The sequence below is a fragment of the Amblyraja radiata genome, chromosome 15 (assembly GCF_010909765.2).
Source record: "Amblyraja radiata isolate CabotCenter1 chromosome 15, sAmbRad1.1.pri, whole genome shotgun sequence".
Classification (NCBI taxonomy): Eukaryota; Metazoa; Chordata; class Chondrichthyes; order Rajiformes; family Rajidae; genus Amblyraja; species Amblyraja radiata.
The window spans coordinates 16440917-16465056 of NC_045970.1; positions in this window are offsets into that span (position 1 = coordinate 16440917).

Below are 24140 nucleotides of genomic sequence, written 5' to 3' on the forward strand. Positions count from 1 at the left end.
TTGGTCCTCATGTTGATAAACAGCAATAAAAGTTTCCAAAGGTGATTGAAAGACTGGATGAAAGACCAGGTGCTAAGAGCTCTCTTATACCTGCAGTAGGGAGGCAATTAAACACATCTGAGTAATTACAAACTCCTGTGAAGCCATGTGTCCCAAACATTATGGTGTCCTGAAATGATGGCACCATATTTGTATAAACACAGCTGTAATTTCTACATGATGAAACCAAAATGTATAAAAATTGCTTTTTAATAAAATCTGACAATGTGCACTTTAACCACATGTGATTATTTACATTACACATCCAAATTGTGGAGTACAGAGGCAAATAAATAAATGATGGGTCTTTGTCCCAAATATTATGGTGGGCACTGTAAGCTCTCCGCTTAATAAGAAGGTTCATTCCAAAGAGAAGCATGAAGAGAGAAGTGTGTGAACATTTGTGATTCTGGGCCATTCAGCTAAGTCAGGTGGGGGTCTGAAGACTGAAACCATGTCAGTGTACCAACAGGGTCTGAAGAAGGGTTTCGGCCCGAACCGTCGCCTATTTCCTTCGCTCCATAGATGCTGCTGCACCCGCTGAGTTTCTCCAGCATTTTTGTGTACCACTGTATCATTTAAGATAGGCACAATATGCTGGAGTAACTCAGCGGAACAGGCAGCATCATTGGATAGAAGGAATGGGCGACGTTTCAGGTCAAGACCCTTCTATCAATGTCTACTCAGTCCATTGAGAGTTCGGCTGGAGTGCAGGTTCTGATCATTAATATTACCCTTTTAAGGGGTATCGGTATACAGCAGACTGTAACTGGACCACTTCAGACAAGAACTTCTCATATGTCATCAAGACATATTAAAAGTTAATCACAACATTCTTGTAATGGATTCTAATTCATGGCAAATTACACATATAATTTTTGCTGAGATCAACCATTTTGAAGTGGCAACTGCTGCCATTGAAGCTTTCTCTGCCATGTCATGAAAAACTGCAAACAACATGCATATCATGTGAACATGCTTAAGGGAAGCCTTGAACGTGGCCAGTCATTATATGTTGTTTTCCTATTAATAATTATTGTCTAACTGAGATGGGCCAGATCACCTGAGGAAACTGGCTTACAATAATTGATATAAGGACAGGGTGGGTTTTAGTCAGAGAGTGGGTATGAGTCTGGAACTCAGACTCAAACTCCAAAACTTACTGGAAGAGTGTTATAAGAAAATTGATGTGCACAGGAAGATTGGTGATCTGTAGAAATCTAATCTAATGCTGGAAGGTAGGATTCAGCTGGAGAAATCTATGTGAACTGACACAGTCGCAATGGGCCAAATGGCCTCCCGCTGCATCGTGACTTTTCTGGGATTCTGTTGTCAAATATTCAGACTCGTGACTTAACTGTCATGTTGTTGTGACAGTACAGGCTTTACATATCATTATCAATACAATGCTATGATTCTTATGTGTAGGAAGGAACTACAGATGCTGGTTTAAACCAAAGATAGGCACAAAAAGCTGGAGTAATTCAGCGGGACGGGCAGCATCTCTGGAGAGAAGGAATGGGTGACGTTTCGGTTCAAGACCCTTCTTCAGCGCCGAAACGTCATCCATTCTTTCTCTCCAGAGAAGCTGCCTGTCCCACTGAGTTACCCCAGATATTTGTGTCTGTCTATGATTTGTATCCTTTGCTTGTATTGATCCTACAGTATTTATTTTTGCCACCTCTGATGCAAGAACTATGAGGGGGGATTTCAGAGATTAGATGAAATGTTGAATCAACCTACTAACTTTTTAGGAAATCCCCCATGCATTGGGATTTGGAAGCAACAGAACAAGGTGAGTGAACTTTAGTGGGAAAGGAAAGTGTGAAGTTACATTCATTATATCCCCTTGTTATGTGATGGGTGAAATATACTGATTCTACAGTGAGACTTCATCTCATGTGCCCCACTGTGCTTCTTGAAATAGTCAATTGATTCTCCAGCTTAAAATGAACCTCATTACAGGGTGGTACGGTGGCACAGCGTTAGAGTTGGTGCCTTACAGTGCTTACAGCACCAGAGACTCGGATTAGATCCCGACTAAGGGTGCTGTCTGTACGGAGTTTGTTCATTCTCCCCGTGATCACGTGGGTTTTCTCCGAGATCTTCAGTTTCCTCGCACACTCCAAAGACATGCAGGTTTGTAGGTTAATGCGCTTGGTATAACATGTAAATTGTCCCCAGTGTGTGTAGGATAGTGTCAATGTGCGGGGATCGCTGGTCAGTGTGGACTCGGTGGGCTGAAAGGCCTGTTTCCGTGCTGTATCTCTAAACGAAACTAAACATGAAGGATTTGTAATTGCAGATTGATAGTAGACTACATTGACTTGAAATGTTAACTACACAAACCATCTTCCTACCCACTCAATCACACAATGACCAATATTTTATGTGCATTTCTCTCTGTTGCCTGATCTAGCATGCTGACCAGTCACTGGCGAGGTGTAGATCAAAGGACTCACAATGTTGACCAATTGGATTCATATAGTGGAGCTAATCCGACCAAGGTGTATCACATGCAGAATTCATGGCTTTTTAGCAAGGTGTCATTTATCAGGAAATGCAGAGAATTTGTAGTAAGCCATTGATATTATAGGATCAATGAGTCTTTTGTTGAAGTTGAGCTACATAGCAGGATTTGAGGGGATTTAATACATCTTTTGGGCTTTCCTGGCTTATCAGCTGTTTAATCTACTGGTGTTAAAGTTTGTTAGTGTAGAAAGGGTCACTTGGTTTAGATTGTAGAATCTTATTTTGATATCTCCCTATGAAAATTGGCTATGTGTTAGGCAGTCCCTTATATATAGAATGCCTATACTCAGTGAGGACTTTATCCGGTAAAACCTATGAAAATGGATCAGAGGGAGATTTTTCAATGGTGCAGATGTGCATGAATAGAAGCCATTTAATGGGACGTGGAGGGAAATAATAGGCTTGAGTCAGGAAACAGCTAGAAAACTCAGTCACCGAGTTTAGCCGACTCTCAGATCCATCAAAGTTTTAACATTTTTGAATGTCACCGGTGTTCAGAAATGTTCAAAATCTATTGAAAAGAATTGAAAATTTAAATAAGAGTCACAAAGTAAGATATTTAAAATACATAAGAATGCATGAAAAGATAAAACACTTTAAATTACATACAATTAATCCAAAACGTAAATTAAGTAATAATTATCCAGAACGCTGGCAGCTGATCCTCGCATTGTTCCTGCAGACTGCCTAGTCTGGCACAGGTTCAACGGTGTGATTCCCAAGGTAGGCTTTGACAAATTTCCACAACTGTGCCCTCCACCACTGGTCCTCAAGAGGTGTCCAACCTCAGAGCAGAATTGGGAGATCGCAGACGAATAGCGCGCGGGCAGCAAGATTGGAGCTTCCATATTCGTGAATCAGGGTGGCTCTTTTGTGAAGCAATGTCACCAGCTTTTCATCTCCAAATTTGGCTCCCCATTAAATGATGCGAGGGGTTTCTGCTGATTCATGATATTTTCTGCCCTCACTACGAAGCTATAGGAAAGGTTTAGAGAGAGCCACAAGAGACTGCAGATGCTGGAATCTTGAGCAAAAACAAAATAAACTACTGGAGGAACTAATTGGTGAGGGGAATGAACAGATGATGTTTCGGGTCAGCGCCCATATGTCCATTTCGCTCACAGATGCTGAAAGGTTCAGAGAGATGGACATAATGCAGGCTGATGAGACTAGCTCAGATTGACATCTTGGTCAGCATGGGTAAGTTGGGCTGAAGGGCCTGTTTCCAACCTGTATACTTTATGATTATATGGCTCCAAATGAAATTAAACCACTGACTACTGGGCATGCGGAATTTTCACACATCAAGCAGCATAGGTTAAAGTGGCAATAAGATGATTTCAATAATTTCAGAGCCATTTATGACAATTCACACAATTCTTTTTCTTCCTCTGATACTTTGATCTTGTGCCAATCCTAGCAGTTTGAAACAACCTTCCTGCCATTAGCGAGTGGACTTCTTCTGTTTTGGATGAAAGAAGTCCACCATGAAAGTTTTGTGTCCACTCATTGGTACGCTGTGCATGTGCAAAAAGAAACATTTGGAAGGCAACTAGTGCATTTAGAAGGTCACAGTTGGAAGTGATTACAGTTCTGAAATGTACGAGGCTTGACCAACCATAATGCTGGATGACTCTCCAAATGCTCTCCAGTCACAGTACGTTATGCTTTAGGTGGTAAAGGAAAATATGCCAACATGATCATTGGCATGACGTTGCACCTGCCAAGACACCACCCACCTTATGTACTGGCGCATCACACCTACCTGGCAATAGCTAAGGGGAAAATATTTCACACATTTGGAGGTCAGGAGTGAGTCAGATGCCATCTGCTATAAGGGGACCTGCTGGCATGCTCCGCAGGTCTGGCACAGCCAGTGACAGAACTGCTTCAGTGTTATCTCCAGGCATGAAACCTTCCATTCAGCTTTGATCAGCACTGTTTAAGCCCCTGAGCTCTTCCTTGGCATAGCTGTTGCTGGTTAGATTGAGGCCTTTTGGGATGGTTCTGAATGGTTCTAAAATTCTTGCAGCCTTGTCCAAATCTTTGAAATGTTATTTTAAGTTGCATGTACCTCTATCAGATTTGCACTTTCAATTCCTTTGCCTTTTCTTGGGAAGTTCGCAGCTTTACGATACTGGTGTCAAGGTGCTGACTGAGGAAATGTGAACGCTAATAGCTTATCTGCCATTCAGGTGGGTTTACTAGCACTTCTTCACCATTTAGACAGGGTTTACATGCGAGGGTAAAGCTGGCCGCAGACCATTCCATTTGAAGAGTGATTTTCAGAGCTTAAGTCGATATATTAACCATATAACCATATAACAATTACAGCACGGAAACAGGCCATCTCGACCCTTCTAGTCCGTGCCGAACAGCAACAAAGGTATAGAAAAAAAAAACAAGCAAAGGGAACTAGAGGTCCAGGAAACACCTCAGAATTAAATTGGAATTGTGGATGTTATTAACCAGCATCCATCACAACGTTATTACAGACACAACACCCTTGGATTTTCTATCCATTACCATGGCTAGATTATGCGTGTAGCTGCTAAATGATAGGACATCCTATTGATCTTGAAGAAAGCTGCCCAGATAGATACAGATCTCTCACCCGACACAACCTGCCAAATGGATGTTCTTAATCAGCAGCCAGTCACAATTATGAATTCCCACAGATGACGCACCAAGAAAAGAGGTGTACAATTTTCAACAAAAGGTGTGAATTATGCCGTGGGAAATAGAAGGATGCATGACAGTGAATTTACGTAAATCGGGTGGGACCAGTGTCCGAGTAAATGTAATAACAACGATATGATACAATATGACAGAACTTTATTTATTCCAGGAGGGAAATTGGTCTGCCAACAGTCATAAAACACAAGAAACATGAAACATGAAATTAAAGTGACGAGTGGAAAGGATTGGGGATGTGCAAAGATTGGGGAGGAGGGGTGGGGGGGGGGGGGGGGGGGGGGGGGGGGGAGGGGAGTCAGTCTATCCCACGACAGAAGAAGGAGGAGATGTACAGTTTGATAGTCACAGGGAAATAGGATCTCCTGTGGCGTTCTGTATTGCATCTTGGTGGAACCAGTCTGTTGCTGAAGGTACTCCTCAGGTTGACCAGTGTGTCATGGAGGGGGTATTGTCCAGGATGCTCCACAGTTGAAGAGCATCCTTCCCTCCGAGACCACCTCCCATGAATCCAACTCCACCCCCAGGATGGAGCCAGCCTTCCTGATGGGCCTGTTAATCCTGTTGCCGTCCGCAACAGTTGTAGGGCAGTTACAGTTGTTTAAGGTTGTAACTAACAAAATAGATAAGGGATAGGTATTAGACTTTTAGATGGTCTTTGATAAAACTGCACATGGGAGGTTTATGTAACTAAATTGGAGAATATTGGATTGAATGTAGTATATTGGCAAGATCAAGTACTGGTTAATGGATTAAAAAAACAGGGGGTGGGAATAAAGAGGTCATTTTTGTGTTGGAAACTTGAGATACACAAGTGAGTCGGGAGGTATGATTAATGGAAAGTGATATAGTCCATGAGTCAAGTCCCCCTCCCTGAGGAAGAGTTGGTTGTAAAAGAAAGAATGCAACAAAGGTTCTCCAAACTGATCTCAGATTTGTCCTCTGATGAGCCGTTAAGGTTGGAACTACAATTTCAAGCGTTTATAAGAATGAGAGGTGAACTCAGGAGCTTGAAGGAGTAGATACAAGGTTGAAGGTTTCAGAGGTTGGTTGGCTAGAAGCAGGGATTGTAGATTCAAAATAAGGAGTCGGCCAATCAGGGCAGGGATAAGGAAACATTTCTTCAGGCAGAGGTTTGTGAATCTTATGAATTTTTAACTCATTTGCTTAGAATATTTAAGAGATTGATAGTTTTTTGAACATTAAGAGAATCAAAGGATATGGGATTAATATCACAAAGTGGTACTGAGGTAATAGGTCAGCCATGATCTTTGAATGGTAGAAAAGGCCTGAATATTCTCACATTAATTTCCTGTGTTGTGTCCTTTTAGCTTGATCCATTTAGTTTATATTAAGATGCGTGTTTTTTTTTACACCAATTTCTTATTTCATTATTTGTTGAAATTAAATGCCATTTGACACTTGACAACCAACCTTCCAAACCCATCTGAATTGCTATCTCAGGTACACAAAATTGCTGGGGAAACTCAGCGGGTGCAGCAGCATCTATGGAGCGAAGGAAATAGGCGACGTTTCGGGCCGAAACCCTTCTTCAGACTGAAGGGGAACAGCACCTCATATTCCGTCTGGGGACCTTGCGTCCGTATGGCATTAACATTGAATTCTCCCAATTTTGCTAGCCCTTGTTGGCTCCTCCCCTTCCTTAACCCTCTAGCTGTCTCCTCCCACCCTCCCATCCGCCTGCCCTCAGGCTCCTCCTCCTCCTCCCCTTTTCCTTCTTTCTCCCCCCCCCACCCCCATCAGTCTGAAGAAGGGTTTCGGCCCGAAACGTCGCCTATTTCCTTCGCTCCATAGATGCTGCTGCACCCGCTGAGTTTCCCCAGCAATTTTGTGTACCTTCGATATTCCAGCATCTGCAGTTCCCTTTTGAACACATGAATTGCTATCTCATTCCTTTGTCATTTTCAATTGCTTGTATTCCCTTTCACAATTTTCCATAATTCACAAGTTCAAACAGCTTGCTTCTATTAGAATCATGTGTTGGGCACCGCTGCAGATCCAAGTGAGTTGGTCCAGGAGTGACCAGCGCTCTGGGAAACCATGTGGTTTGATCTCCCTTACATCCCTGTCTATGCACAAGAGATAACGTCACTTGTTGCATTTCTGATATGGGAGTCATGTCAGACCCACTAGGCCGCTCCAGAAAGTGCCTGGTTTGAATTGTAAGAGTGATGTGAAATAGAGCATCATTGCATTTCATTTCAGGGAAAAGTCCACTTTCCATCATTAAGCACCAAAACAAACAGTCCCGTGCAATCCAACCTATACCTCTTGTCCTCTAGTACACCTAAAACCTCTTGTCACAAGGATAGACTTGAAAGGGTTATTTTCAAGGTGTGTGGATTGTTGAAAATAATGGCCTCCTCGAGGTTTTTGTATGGGGTGGAAGGATTTCTTGCAGTTTTGATGGAATTAGACTCTAAACATTTCCTTAATTTTGTTTGAAGAATTTGCAGTCATCATGGAAAAGGAGGGGGTGCCCAATGTGGCATCATTTACAGGAGAATATTTTATTAATGTGTCATAGTCATACAGCACAGAAACAGGCCCTTCGGCCCAACTCGTCCATGCCGACCACGATACCCATCTGTGCTGGTCCAATTTGTGCACGTTTATTGGGTCTTTTGCTTTTATTCTCCTTGCTTTAGTATATTTCTATCAATGGAACTTGAATGGTAGGTTTTGAACAGCAGTTACAACAGAAATCATGGATCCCTCTGCTGAGCTGTGCCAGTGTAATTTTAAGCAATACTCTCACTGAAGTGTCTTTACAGCTGCATTTGTTTAAACACCCGCTCCTGGTATCTGCACAGAATGAAGCTTTGCCTGCTTTATGATACTTAAGGAGGGGACAAATTAGCTCCCATTCAATGCACTGCCTTTACAGCAACAACACCATTTTATTCGCTAGTTAATTTCAAGAGGGGGAAAAGGACATAAAGATATTGAATAAATGGTGAAGTGCTTGTATACCACTTCTGTAAATGATCTGTCAGACAATCAATTGAAAAGTGACATTAAGTATCACAAGTAGAAGTTTGTTTAGCCAAACCCACTTAACTGCACAAAGAATGAATGACTTCAGTTTATTGCCTGTTGGGTACATTCGTTCTTCTTTAATCTACAATAGTGACTACACCGATAGGCTGTATAATTGAATAAACATCAAAGGATATATTTATATTATTATATATAAACTAAATTGTAGTATTTTGAAAACTGTAATTGAGTGACATTAGCTGCCTGTTCAGCTGTATTATAGCCAAAGCACTATATTGCGACTTTATTTTTTAAAGAAATTAATTCCGCAGACAAAAAAAATTAAACCATTTGAAGTGGCTAATAAATTTCACTTTTTTCAATTATACCGACAAAAGCATTCTATCATCTTATAGTCAGTAACCTCGGGTTATATTTCTGCATGTCAGCTTTTTATGCTTTTCTTGAAGGAATTATTCAAGCATGATGACCTATGCCTCAAATGTTTGGACCTCGGGAAAGCTTAGAGTTCTTCCTAGCAGTTCGATAAAACCGATCATTACAAACCAGCCAGAAAGAAGCCATGATTATATTTTTTGGTTCCTAACAAGCACCAACTTTTTTTTTCTCCTGGCGGCATTAACCCATTAGGAGGTTTTCAATGCCGTTGGAGTCATGATACAGTGATACAGTGTGGAAACAAGCCCTTTGGCCCAATTTACCAACATGTCCCAGCTACACTAGTCCCACCTGCCCACGTGTGGTCCATATCCCTCCAAACCTGCCCAATTCATGTACCTCTCTAACTGTTTCTTAAATATTGGGTTAGTCCCTACCTCAACAACCACCTCTGGCAGCTTGTTCCATACACCCACCAGCCTTTGTGTGAAAAAGTTACCCCTCAGATTCCCATTCATTCTTTTCCCCTTCACCTTAAACCTACTTCCACTGGTCCTCGATTCATCTACTTTGGGCAAGAGACTCTGTGCATCTACCCTATCTATTCCTCTCATGATTTTATACACCTCTATAAGATCACCCCTCATCCTCCTGCCCTCCAAGGAATAGCGTCCCAGCCTACTCAACCTCTCCCTATAGCTCAGATCTTCCAGTCCTGGCATCATCCTCGTAAATCTTCTCTGTACCCTTTCCAGCTTGACAACATCTTTCCAATAACTGAACACAATACTCTAAATGCAGCCTCGCCAACGTCTTATACAACTGCAACATGACCTCCCAACTTCTATACTCCAATGACAACTGAATTCCCTGCAGCATCTTGTTTACAGGTGGTAATTATTCTTGTGCAACCCCTGTAAATGAGTGTTGCAGATACTCAAGGGCTGCACTCCGAGCAGGTCCTGTGCACATGTGGAGGAACCCTGGCCTGGAGAGAGTGGAATGAAGCCTTAAGATAACACGGGATTATCCATCAATGTACCAGATATGTGAATTTATATATTTTTTTGTATCTTAATCTATGGAAAGTGTGCTCCACAGATTCAGAATATACTCAATTATATTTGATACTAGACCAAGTGCAGACCCGTTGGGTCTGTTCCCCCAACGTGCGGTTGTGGGGGGGGGGAGGCGGCATGCAGCGTCACACACACAAACTATCCCCCCCCCCCCCGTACTCACGCTAATTACCCCCCTTGATATTATATTAATATATTAATTTGCTCCTTTTACCCCATAACCACCCTATCTACTGACGCATAGCCCCCAACTTGCAGTCACATCTAGAGGGGGGGGGGGGGGCGGGGGTAGAGAGTTAGGGCAGAGAGAGAAGGGGCAGAGACAGAGGCAGAGACACAGAGAGAGGGGCAAGAGGGAGAGGGGGGTGGAGAGAAGGAGAAGAGGGAGGGTGGTTGAGGGGGGAAAGGTGGGGGTGGAGGGGAGGAGAGAGAGAGGATGAGAGTGAGGGGGAGAGAGGTGAGGGGAGGGGGTGAGAGGGGGGGAGGGGGTGAGGGGGGGGAGACGGCGGTAGGCGGTGCGGCTCTCGTCAGCAGCGGCCTCTGCAGTCCGTCTGCGTTTTTATTATTTTATGTCTATGTTTTAATGTAGTTTTTGTTATTTTTGTTGGGGTATGTGTGTGGGGGGGTGGGGGTGGTGTGGGGGGGTTGGGGGTAACTTTTAAATCTCTCCCTGCACGGGAGACCCGACCTTTTCTTTGTCGGGTCTCCGTTGTCGTTGGGGCTGCAACGAGGAGCGGCCTCCAACAGGAAGACCGGGGGCTCTGGTGCCGACTACTCACCTCACCGTCGCGGAGCTGGCCGAGTCCAGAGCGGGTGGAGCTGTGGTGGACGCTGCTGCGGCCCGACCTCCGGAGATTCGGTGGCTGCAACTGCGGGTTTGGCGGACGGCACCGGGAGCCCGCGGGTCCCTGGAGGGAGTCCGCTTTTCGTGGCTTCCGCAACGGCGACTTCTCCCGCCCGAGTTGCGGGGTTGAAGAGCTCCTGGAGCGGGGCCTTACAGCACCGCCCCGCACGGCTTGGAATGGCTGCGGGCTGCGAGCGCCCGCCGGGGGCTCTAACACCAAGACCCGGTGCGCGACCTTGCATTACCCGGCGTGGCTTAATGGCCACGGGACAATCGCCATCGCCCGCCAGGGGCTTTGACTTTGACTTTGACTCTGACATCGGGGGGGGAGAGTGCAGTGGAGAGAGAAGATTTTTTGGCCTTCCATCACAGCAATGTGATGGATGTTTATGTAAATTATGTTGTGTCTTGGGTCTATTTGTTTGTAATGTATGGCTGCAGAAACGGCATTTCGTTTGGACCTCAAGGGGTCCAAATGACAATAAATTGAATTGAATTGAAAAAAAAAAAAAAAAAAAAAAAAAAAAAAAAAGAGGGGAGAAAGAGAGAGAGGGGGGGGAGGGGGGAGAGGAGAGGGGGGGAGGAGAGGATGGGGGGAGAGGAGAGGAGGGGGGAGAGAGGAGAGGGGGGGAGTGGAGGGGGGGGGGGAGAGGAGAGGGGGGGAGGAGAGGGGAGAAGAGGGGAGGGGGGGAGAAGAGGGGACGGGGGGAGAAGAGGGGAGGGGGAGAGGAGAGGGGAGGGGAGAGGAGAGGGGAGGAGAGGAGGGGGGAGGAGAGGGGGGGAGAAGAGGGGAGGTGGGGAGAGGAGAAGGGGGGAGGAGCGGGGGGTGAGAGGAGGGGGGGAGAGGAGGGGGGGAGAGGAGGGGGGAGAGGAGGGGGGGAGAGGAGTGGGGGAGAGGAGGGGGAGGAGAGGGGGGGAGGTGAGGGGGAGGAGAGGGGGGAGAGGAGGGGGGGTGAGGAGGGGGGAGAGGAGAGTAGAGGGGGGAGAGGAGAGGGGAGGAGAGGGGAGGAGAGGAGAGGGGGGGAAGGTAGAGGAGAGGGGGAGGAGAGGGGGGGGAGGAGAGAGGTGGGGGAAGAGGGGAGGGGGGGGAGAGGAGGGGGAGAGAGGAGAGGAGGGGGGAGAGGAGGGGGGGGGGAGAGGAGAGGGGGGGGGGGTAGGTGAGAGGGGGAGGAGAGGGGGGGATGAGAGGGGGGGATAGGGGGAGAGAGGAGAGAGGGGGAGAGGAGAGGGGGGAAGGTAGAGGAGGGGGGGGGAGAGAGGAGAGGGGGGGAGTGAGGGGGTGTGCTGAGAGGGGGGTGAGGTGAGGGGAATGGGAGAGGTGGGGAGCAGGGAGGGGTAGGGGGGGTGGAGGGAAGGGGGTAGGGTGTGTGGAGGGAAGGGGGCTTTAGGGGAGGGATGGTGGGGAGGGGAGGAGGGGGAGGGGAGGAGGGGGAGAAAAAGAGGGGAGAGAGAGAGGGGGGGGAGGGGAGAGGGGAGAGGAGGGGGAGAGGCGGGGGGAGAGGAGAGGGGGAAGAGGAGAGTGGAAGAGGAGAGGGGGGAAGAGGAGAGGGGGGAGAGGAGAGGGGGGAAGAGGAGAGAGAGGGAGAGGAGAGGGGGAGGGGACAGGAGAGGGGGGGAAGGAGAGGAGAGGAGGGGGGAGAGGAGAGGGGGGGGAGAGGAGAGGGGGAAGATGAGAGGGGGAAGAGGAGGGGGGGAGAGGAGAGGGGGAAGAGGAGGGGAGAGGAGAGAGGAGAGGAGAGGGGGAGGGGACAGGAGAGGGGGGGAAGGAGAGGGGGGGGAGAGAGGAGGGGGGAGAGGAGGAGAGGGTAGGGAGAGGAGGAGAGGGGGGAGAGGAGGAGACGGGGAGAGGAGGAGAGGGGGGGAGAGAGGAGAGGGGGGAGAGAGGAGGGGGGGAAGAGAGGAGAGGAGGGGGGAGAGGAGAGAGTGGGGGGGGGGGGGGGTGAGAGAGAACCCAAACCCCCCAAACAACCATTTGCAGGCAGTGCTTTTTTCCTTCAAACTAACCATAACCATATTTTCATTTTCAAACCAAATTAAGGGTGCTTACTCACAGCTGTGTAGACATTTGTTCAGTCATTCAGAGCTCAGACCTCCATGTTGTAGAGACTGATTGGGGCACTCCATTTCCTGGTTTTATAGTCCCTCCCCCATCCCACCAGCAGGAGCAGCAGAGAGAATGGGGAGTTTTGTAAAAACATTAATATCTCTGTCATATTTCATCGACGGGAAAAATCCTCGGCACACATGCGGCGGAGGGGGGCTCTGAGCGAGGTGGCCAAAAATGACGGCCGTAGGTGGTGGCGTTCTCTCTGAAATCGTAGCACAGATCGCCAAAAGCGGTCAAGTACAGAGTTTTAGTAATATAGATAGATAGATAGATAATGGGCAGTATTATTTTGCTTTACTGCAGATCCCTAAGCAATAATTTTTGACTGTCCGTGTCATTGGAGTCATAGTCATACAGTGATAGACTGTGGAAACAGGCACTTCGGCCCAACTTGGTGTTATTCAAGGAAAGGAATAACATTTCCTCGTTATTCAAGGAATTCCACAACCGTGGTCTCTATTCACTTTGGAGACAGTGACGGAACAGTGATCCCTGTTACAGTCTGGTTATTTTTTAAGCTGCACAGTGGATTTGACATTGTCTGTCATTGCAGGCATGATCGCCTCGCAGAGTAAGCAGGCATAGATGCCAAGGAGAGCAACAATTGTTGCACCTATTCCTGCAACATCCACTGAATGATAAGCTGCTCCATCAAAGTTATTCTTTCCATACATATAATATCTTCACATTGATTTACAATTTGCCCATCATTTCGTTTCTCACCCTATATCCCTTCACCCTGTCACTGATGCTATCTGTAGGTCAAAATGCTATTTAATATTTCCAAGGCTGCAGCATTATTGCTCTCTCCCAGGCTTATAGTCACTGCATCCCCTTAAACTGTTCCCACTTTCCATTCCCTCCAGCAACCCTTCCTACATTGCAACAAAACTGCACTTAGGGCCGTTATTAATTATGCAAATTATCTGACATGCAATGATTGTTTGCCATGAGCACATTAGACCTCTAGGTAACTCTGAACCAATCACTTCAATGGGCTGATTGCTGGCGGTAGCCTGTCCCTTGGGACGCCCGCGGGAATCAAACTGCATTTGGCATCCTTGGAGGAAAATGAGGAGGAGAAAGGAAACAGATCTTGATTGAACCAACTGGTAGCATCCCCAGTGAATGTGCAGGCCAAGGGGAATATTCCTGCAGCCAACCAAAGTGAGACTGGAGGAGGCCGTGTTTCTCCAGGGAAGGAGTTACAGACTCCTGTCTCCTCCTGATCTGCAGCAAACTTCCAGTGCATGCTGTTTTTCTCTTTCTAATTGCCCTTGAGAATATGGCGGTGAACCTCCTTCTTGAAATTCTGTCGCCTTCCTGGCGAATGTTTTCCTTGAATGCAATGGGATTGGGAGTCCCAATGTTTAGATCCATGACAATGAAGGAATGGTGATTTCCATCAAAATCAGGAATGCTATACAACTAAGAGTGGAGATGACAGGTGTGGTGTCCCCCAAGTTCCTGCTCCTTTGTGCTTCCTTGTGTAGTGTTTGAGATGTTTTGTCAGATTTTGCCTAGGTGAATATCTGCAGTGTTTTGTGTACATTAGTAAGCTGCTGCTACTTCTCAAAGGTGATGGAGAGAATAAACATTTAGGAAGGTGGATGGACTGCCAAACATATGTGTAGTTTTTGCCTTGGTTGACGTTTAGCTTCTCAGCTGACAAAATTCATGCAGACTACATGAGAGAATCCTCATGTGCCTTGTAGATAGTGGAAAGGGTTTAGGATGTCAAGGGACCAGTCATTCATAGCAAGGATTACAATCTCTATCCTGTTGCAGCAGCCACAATATTTAGTTTGTCTCACTTGGCTGGGTTTCTGATCAATAGTGAACCCAGAAGAAGTTGACAGTGGGGATCTCAGCTATGATAATGCCATTGAGTGTCAGAATGGGTAGTCTGACTCTCTGTTAATAGAGATGATTATTGCAGAGTACTGTTGTGAGCAAATGTCACTTGCCATTCATTATCCCAGATGTGAATATTGTCCAGGTCTGTCTCTATACTGACAAAGGCCATAATAAAGGCAGCTCTGAACCTTTCGTCTCATTATGTCAATCAGTTAACCAAACAAGTATTTAACAGGCAACTGCTAATTAAATCAAACTCCTTCATCACTTTCCACATGCATTGGATATTTTGCAATAACAGAATAGTTCGTGAATTTGATGAGACTGCAGAATTTCCCCAAAGAGAGTCTGAAGAAGGGTATCGACCCGAAACGTCACCCATTCCTTCTCTCCAGAGATGCTGCCTGTCCCGCTGAGTTACTCCAGCTTTTTGTGTCTATCTTCGGTTTAAACCAGCATCTGCAGTTTCTTCCTGCACAGAGTAGATTGGATGCTCCGCTTATAAAGCTTTGTCTTCACTAACCATGCGGGTTTCTGTATCTTCAGTGTGCAGCTGTAGTTTTTTTAAATCTATAAAACAACTGACCCTTAAACTTTCCAACTCTACATCCTAAAACCTTTCTCAACTTTTGTAGACTTTTGAGCTATGTGACCATGTAATTATCTTCAAATACATTGCAAAATGTCCTTCAGTTATTAAAGATGGGATAGCAGCACATCAGTTATTAAAGATGGGATAGCAGCACATTTGGAAAGTGGTGAAATCATTGGACAAAGTCAGCATGGATTTATGAAAGGTAAATCATGTCTGACGAATCTTAGAGAATTTTTCGAGGACGTAACTAGTAGAGGATAAGGGAGAACCAGTGGATGTGTTATATCTGGACTTTCAGTAGGCTTTCGACAAGGTCCCACATAAGAGATTAGTATACAAACTTAAAGCACACGGTATTGGGGGTTCAGTATTGATGTGGATAGAGAACTGGCTGGCAAACAGGAAGCAAAGTGTAGGAGTAAACGGGTCCTTTTCAGAATGGCAGGCAGTGACTAGTGGAGTACCGCAAGAATCAGTGCTGGGACCTCAGCTATTTACAATATATATTAATGATTTGGACGAGGGAATTGAATGCAACATCTCCAAGTTTGCGGATGACACGAAGCTGGGGGGCAGTGTTAGCTGTGAGGAGGATGCTAGGAGGTTGCAAGGTGACTTGGATAGGTTGGGTGAGTGGGCAAATGCATGGCAGATGCAGTATAATGTGGATAAATGTGAGGTTATCCACTTTGGTGGCAAGAACAGGAAAGTAGACTATTATCTGAATGGTGGCCGATTAGGAAAAGGGGAGATGCAACGAGTCCTGGGTGTCATGGTACACCAGTCATTGAAAGTAGACATGCAGGTGCAACAGGCAGTGAAGAAAGCGAATGGTATGTTAGCATTCATAGCAAAAGGATTTGAGTATTGGAGCAGGGAGGTTCTGCTGCAGTTGTACAGGGCCTTGGTGAGACCACACCTGGAGTATTGCGTACAGTTTTGGTCTCCTAATCTGAGGAAAGACATTCTTGCCATAGAGGGAGTACAGAGTAGGTGCACCAGACTGATCCCTGGGATGGCAGGACTTTCATATGAAGAAAGATTGGATAGACTCGGCTTGTACTCGCTAGAATTTAGAAGATTGAGGGGGGATCTTATAGAAACTTACAAAATTCTTAAGGGGTTGGACAGGCTAGATGCAGGAAGATTGTTCCCGATGTTGGGGAAGTCCAGAACACGGGGTCACAGTTTAAGGATAAGGGGGAAGTCTTTTAGGATTGAGATGAGAAAAACATTTTTCACATAGTGGTGAATCTGTGGAATTCTCTGCCACAGAAGGTAGTTGAGGCCAGTTCATTGGCTATATTTAAGAGGGAGTTAGATGTGGCCCTTGTGGCTAAAGGGATCAGGGAGTATGGAGAGAAGGCAGGTACAGGATACTGAGTTGGATGATCAGCCATGATCATATTGAATGGCGGTGCAGGCTCGAAGGGCCGAATGGCCTACTCCTGCACCTATTTTCTATGTTTCTATGTTTCAGCCTTTTGGAAACTGCTTCTCAATGAACAAAACCTGACCTTAAATATCATTAAATATTTTAAAATATCACAAAGGCATTCACACTTCATGTGACACAATGACCAGGGTACTGTGGATCATTTGCCAAGGCAGCATTCAACAAAACCGAAATGTGTCAGTAACTATAATGCCAGATTTTAATTAGTTCGACAAAAGAACACTGTTCCAACTATTTCTTCTCTGATTTTTCTTCCCAGTGTCTAAATCACTGGAAGGAGACAAGACTTGTGATAATAACTTTCTGTCAAGCCTTTGTTAAAGGTTATCTGTCCAAGAACTATGATATATCAATTTGGTTTTATTCGTCAATTTTGAAAAGGCCTCTAATTTGTGCTAGGCAATGATTGGTTATAGCAGCATGTGAGTTTGGCTAAAAAGATTTAACCCTATGGGTTGAGAATGTGTTACCTTTCTGAGAAATGTTGGAGACACAACGGTGGTGCCATTGCGTATGGCTGGCCCGCCTACAGCTGTTCGTCCTTTCATCCTTTTTAAAACATTTTTAGTCCGTCAAAGGTTTTGTTTTGGAGGTCTTTTAGTCTTTTTATGTGGGGGATGAGGGGGGGGAAACTGTTTTTGTCAGTCACTACCTGGTCTTTCGTCCGAGCCGCATCTTCGCCTCCTCCTCGCGGCCTTCCATCTGGATTGGCGCGGCCTTTCCTGCCGTTTACCGGCCAGAGCTTCAGCTTCAGCAGCGGCGCAGCACTGAAGTACCATCGCGGAGCGGGGCGATGCCTTACCGGGGTCGCCATGTTGGAGCGCCGAATGTGCTGCGAATGACGACTTCAACACTGTGGAGTTGTGGTCTGCGGAGCTTCCAGCCGTGAGCGGCGCTGACATTAACAACGCAGGGCCCTGGGATCCTTCGCCGAGGATTCCCGTGTGGAGCTCCACCCAGCTCGGCCTGTGGACTTCGGGGGCCGCTGTCTCCTGTAGGAAGCAGCCGATTCGGAACTCCAAGCTGCTGAGAGTGTTCTTCCGACACCCGAGTTCCATCATCCGGCGAGAGGGCCTGAAACATCGGGTCACCATAGCGGCGACTGCGGTGGCCTCTATAGGCCCCGACCACGGGTGAACAAGAGGAAGATGACTGAACTTTTACTGCCCCCACATTGGGAAACGTTGATTCCGCTGTGTGGGGATATTCATGTTAAATTCTATCGTGTGTTGTGGTCCTTTTATTTGTATGGCTGTATGGTAACACAAATCTCACTGCACCAATATTGGTGCATGTGACAATAAATGTAAACTTGAACTTGAACTTGAACTTTAATTTGGGGGAGCATGTATTACCTATCATGGATAGACACAAATTGCTGTAGTAACTCAGCAGGACAGTCAGCATCTCTGGAGAGAAGGAACGGGTGAAGTTTCAGGTCGAGACCCTTTTCCAGACTGAAAGTCGCGGGAAAGAGGAAACGAGAGATATAGACGATGATGTAGAGAGATATAGAACAAATTAATGAAAGATATGCAAAAAAGTAACAAAGATAAAGGATTACCTATCAGGGATTGTTATCACATAACTTTTATCAAATGCAGCCTCAAATAAATATGATCTGCAGTAGTTAATGGTGAGGGTGGTAGATCAGGATCATTTGAAAATAATTTAACAAAAATCTAAATTAATGTTTCAACGTATTCCAGTCACTGTATTCCAACAACAATTGCATTTTTTTTTAAATGGAGGCAAGCATAACAAAACAACCTAACCAAGACTGATGGTTTATAGAATGATACAATAATGATATTGCTGGTTTCAGGTGTGAGTGAAAATCTCCCGGGCCTCACACAGCCAAGGTCAAGACCGTCTGCTGTCAAGCTTGGCCTCTGCATACACAACAGCAGTCTCATATTAAAATCAGGGCTTGTGTGTCTGAGACCACCTACCCATTTACTGAATAGAAGCCTCTGTGGTTGATGTAGAATTGATTATGGGCAATTGCCACTTGAGTGAAATCAATGACACCCAAAGCCCTAAGGAAAGAGGCAATGACATAAAATTGCTCCCATGGTTGCTCGAAGCTTAATGGTCACAGTGTTAACAGCCACATCTTGAATAAAAAATGGATGTCATTTTCTGGCTAATTTGTGCCAAATCTCTGAAGATGCTTCAAAGGAGGCAGTGCAAAAGGCTTCAGGGCACTTCTAAGGGTACAGTAGAATGTTGGTTATGTTACTGGAATAGTAATACTGATGATCTGGAGACACGAGTTCAGAACTAACCGAGATATCTGGGGAATTTAAATTTCGTTAAGGAAATACATCTGGAAAGTTTGTATCAATAATGGTAACTAATAAAATTAATTGTCTGTTCGCTAATATACCTTAGGGAAGGAAATCAGCTTTTCTTACCCATTCAGGCCTGTAAATGGCTTGTAACCACACCCTTAACAATGTGGCAGTGAAATGTCCTTTAAAACTCAGCTGTAGCGAACTGCTCGACAGAGTACAGTGAGAATAAATGTGGCTGAAGTATTCAGCAGCCAACTATAGACTACAAACATGAAGACAACGAAGGGGACATTTGGACAATTATGCCAAAGATCAGGGGAATTGTTCTATAGACTCATCCAGCAATCGCTTGGCACATCTGCAGAATTGTGACTTTCAAATAATTATCCAGACTCCAGATTGGCTTCACTGGCTACATATGAGCACACCAGTGGAACAAGCTCACCAGGGTTAATGGTACAGGTACTCTGATACACAGTTTGGAAAGTGGAGTTTTTAACATTAACTCAGAGAAAAGGCCTTCACTGGCGTGAGGTATACCCCTTACAATGCAAAATGCTTATGGTTGATGGAGGCCAATCATATCAGGCCCAAGTCATCAGTGCCTGAAGAAGGGTCTCAAGCCGAAACCTCACCCATTCCTTCTCTCCGGAGATGCTGCCTGTCCCACAGAGTTACTCCAGCGTTTTTTTATCTAGCTTCAGTTCAAACCAGCGTCTGCAGTTCCTTCCTACTCATCAGTACAGGAGATCCTCATGATATGATCCTTCCACCTATGGACAATCTAACTACAATACAGGTCATTAGTTATCACTACAGAAAGTTGATTAATTGCTCATTCAAAGAACGTCAACCATTTTGACCACTGTGCTTCTTCTTCTTGCATATGGCGTGCACAGTCTAAAGTTGTAAGACAACTTGTTCTGTTTGATCTTCTGTTTGTTCACGCCAAGGTTGATTGCATCCGTCTAAACGCGGTGGACCACGTGAAGTTTGCAATGTCCCACCCCAACCACTGTGCAATATTCTACCATTCAGAATGTCTCCTCCAAAATTGGACAGTGTCCTCCAAAGAGGACATGCAAGCCCTAAGCTCACTTTCTGTTTCCCCCATTCCTCAGCTACGAAGATGGTGATTGAATTTTGCTGTCCTATTTACTTTCTCTGGTGACAACAATATTCCATTGGTACAACCTCCAAGCTGACAATCCTGTGCTCTATTTAAACGATCAATATTTCAACAAGCTTTCTTTAAATGGGTACTTCATAAGCTCGTGCAATGTTAATGTGACAGCTTCACAAAATTATATCTAACTTTGGGAATTTATGTCAGTAAGTGATAAACTGCATCTTTATAGGATTACTGTACAAATTTACAGCAATGCTGATGGGCTTACATGACTATACCGACATGCAAAAGTAAAACCTTTATAAACTAAAATAGCCACATGTAATTTTAAACGTTGTTGCCTAAAAACTAGGTGTCATCTCCTTTTGGTGCACTAAACACATAGTACCAACATGCACTCTGATGACCCCCCCAAACATTTCAAAAATGGGCATAAAAAGGTGAAGAGTCATTCAGTTGCATTTTGTGCACCATTTCTTATGGTGCAAATGGACTTAAGTGGTTTTTGTTCGGATGTCTAAACAGTTGCCATGTCGACTATTGGGAAGCAAGTCACCTCCTAAAAGAACTCTTTCCCTGACAGCCCTTGTGCACCAGTGGGAAAATGTTGGGGAAGAGGGACATAAAATAGAAACATAGAAACATAGAAAATAGGTGCAGGAGTAGGCCATTCGGCCCTTCGAGCCTGCACCGCCATTCAATATGATCATAGCTGATCATCCAACTCAGTATCCTGTACCTGCCTTCTCTCCATACCCCCTGATCCCATTAGCCACAAGGGCCACATCTAACTCCCTCTTAAATATAGCCAATGAACTGGCCTCAACTACCTTCTGTGGCAGAGAATTCCAGAGATTCACCACTGAATCTCTGAAAAATATTTTTCTCATCTCGGTCCTAAAAGACTTCCCCCTTATCCATAAACTGTGACCCCTTGTTCTGGACTTCCCCAACATCGGGAACAAACTTCCTGCATCTAGCCTGTCCAACCCCTTAAGAATTTTGTAAGTTTCTATAAGATCCCCCCACAATCTTCTAAATTCTAGCGAGTACAAGCCGAGTCTATCCAGTCTTTCTTCATATGAAAGTCCTGCCATCCCAGGAATCAGTCTGGTGAACCTTCTCTATACTCCCTCTATGGCAAGAATGTCTTTCCTCAGATTAGGAAATCTCCTCACATAACGTGATGCATCCGGCCTGCTAATGGAGTCTTATTCCAAAAGTAGCTCCAAGCCACAGTGGGATACGGGTTGAACATGTCACACTGCTCAAGCACATGGAGATGCTGCAACCATCCACGGGACCCGCAGTGATCACTTCAACGTATGGTTTAAACTCTGACATTTTCTCTGAAAGAAGCTGAGGGTGAAATATTGAGGTCATACCAGGAAGCTTTTAAATCACATACTGTACATGTGCCAGTCTGCTATATGGTATATAACACAAAGTGCAGGAGTAACACACAGCAGGTCAGTCAGCATCTCTGGATGACATGGATATGCAACATTTTGGGTCAGGTTCCTTTTTCAGACCGTTTATAAATATAGTTTATAAACTGAGGGCATAATTTACACCTTAACACAATTTAGTCTGGGAATTGCAGAATTGGCTGCAGTACACATAATGTGATTATTAGTTACATAATTGATGCAAGGGAAATGTTAACCATGCTGTGTAAATGCCCGCTGAACCAATTTCTCAGTCGTCGCCATTTCATTTGGAAGTGATCACGATTGCGATCTATTGTGTGAAAAATGCTTTTTTTATAGACAATGCAAAGTGGGTGGCAATGAGCTCCATTTTTAGACCAAGATCTGCTAAATATGCAACTTTACAAGTCTCAGACCTCATAAATGCCAATTTGTTTTCAAAAACTAATTACTTGAAAAGGCATTTGTAGTTCGAAAAGGCATCTCAGCAACTTTTAAGAGATCAGAAAATTTGAGCTGAGTTTACAAATAAATGAAATGAGGCTTGTTTTCTGAATATTGTCATAGGTTAATGATACTCTAGTGTACCATTCACCTATAATCATTCAAGAACTGCCATAATTTCTGTTCTTCAATTTTCATTTGGACAAATAATTTTGTGTAATTCCTTTGGTGAATGGTGCCCTTTTTCACTTTAGTTTTGAGAGATTTCATAATCAACCTATTTTAATTATTTCATATCAGTACTTCGAGCAATTCAGCTTTGAATATTAAACAACTAAATTAAGCATTTGCAGCAGTTATTGCTGGGGGTTGATATTTTAATAATAATATGTAGCTAACGAAGATTTTGTTGGAATTATTTGACTGTAATTCCTTATTTTCCTTGCAATCTTATTTTAAAAAAAATTTTTTATTTGGAAATAAGTTTTTCAGCCTTGTAGGAAATAAATAATTTATCACATAATTCATTTCTTTTGTGTAAATATTCCATGATTTATTTTTAGTAAGAAAGAACAGATCCAAAGATAAGCTCTCAAAACCTAACGTACGTAGTCTCCTGTCTAATGTACAAATGATCTTTGCCATAGCATGTACACAATGTTTGGTGCAATCTACCACATCATCTTCAATTCCTAACACTATTTCCTTCAGTGACTTTTTAGATTTTACACAGCTCAACATTTGACCTCAATGTTTGGTCCAGTATTGGCTCAACCAAGCCAACACTATTCATTTATGTTTGGCAAGCTGATCTGCTCTGAGCACGTCTCTGTCACTTACCCCTTGGTTCTGTTTGCCAGGCTGCTTTGCATCACTTCAATACAAACACTCTGCTCATAAAATGCAATGTCAACAAAAAGCGGCAGTGACATTTCTCTTTTCACAGCAAGAACGGTATCACTGCCAGTATAAAACATATATTCACAGATAAATTCTTGCCTTGAGGACAGCTAAAGCTTTATGGTTCTTCTTGCCTTACAGAGGTTGACATGACACTTGCAAATCTTAAACCAGTAAATTCAAGGGAGAAACCAAGATAGTAAATGATGGGACAAATGTCTAAATAAGACAGTCCAAATAGTTACGATAGGAGTATCCCATTTACACCAATCTCCGGGTTAATTTTATAGCCTTACTGTGATGAAGATATTCTGTTTTATTTAACTTTGACCCATAATTAAAGAGGGTTGTATAATAAATGCCTGGGTATTTTTTTTATTCTTCGTATTCTTTTAATAATTTCCATTCCCCTTTTTTGGCCCACGTTCACCTCTCCGCTTTTGTGATGGTGGGTGAATGAACCTCCCCTTAATCCCATGGAAAGCCATATCTTTGCCTCGTTTCAGTGTGTTTGCTTTTCGACTGCCATACCTCACTAAAAAAAAGATTGCATTTTCAATTCAGCTAACGTATAAACATGACAAAAACATGGATAAATAAACCCGCCTGGTCCATTGTGATCCAGTGTCCTCACAGACTAGCAACCATGTCGTGTAGTAGCAAGAAACTAGATTGATCACACACGCACACACACACACACACAAATGCACACGCACATGCAAACGCACACCATCCAACCATCCATAGTCAGTAACATGAAATTGTCCTAAAAAAACTCTACTGGATGGTACAATGGTTTTTTTGTGCTTTGCAACAGAGCTTTGCTTGATTATTGATTTGATAATATGTGCATACCCATAATGTGTTTCCATAAATTTTCTAGGTATAAATGACACACATACACACGGAGGCCACTGGATATAGAAAGTGACCACAACTCCTCAGAACATAAAGTCGTTCTTCTCAAATTGAAGAACTTCTACTCACAGTGAAGATTCCCTAAGAATGCAGTGGTCTTTCTGAAGTAAAGTCCCTAATTTATCTTTGCATCTGAAGTAATTGCTGACTACTGCCTGCAGACTGATTCTACTCCCTACTGATGAGCACTCTGCACCCTCGGATCTAACCTTGTGATATCTCCTTATAATCTTCATCCGAGAATCACTGTCCTTCTATCTGGCTGCCTCAAATTCTCACTCTGTACTTCCTCTTATACTCCCTGCTCCCCCGGTCCCAATAATCCCTTCCCGCCCCCCGAGTTAACTGGCACAGCCTCCCTTCCTCCCTTTTTTTTCCAATCTTCTTCCCACACCCCTTCAATCACTTCCTCTTAATGAA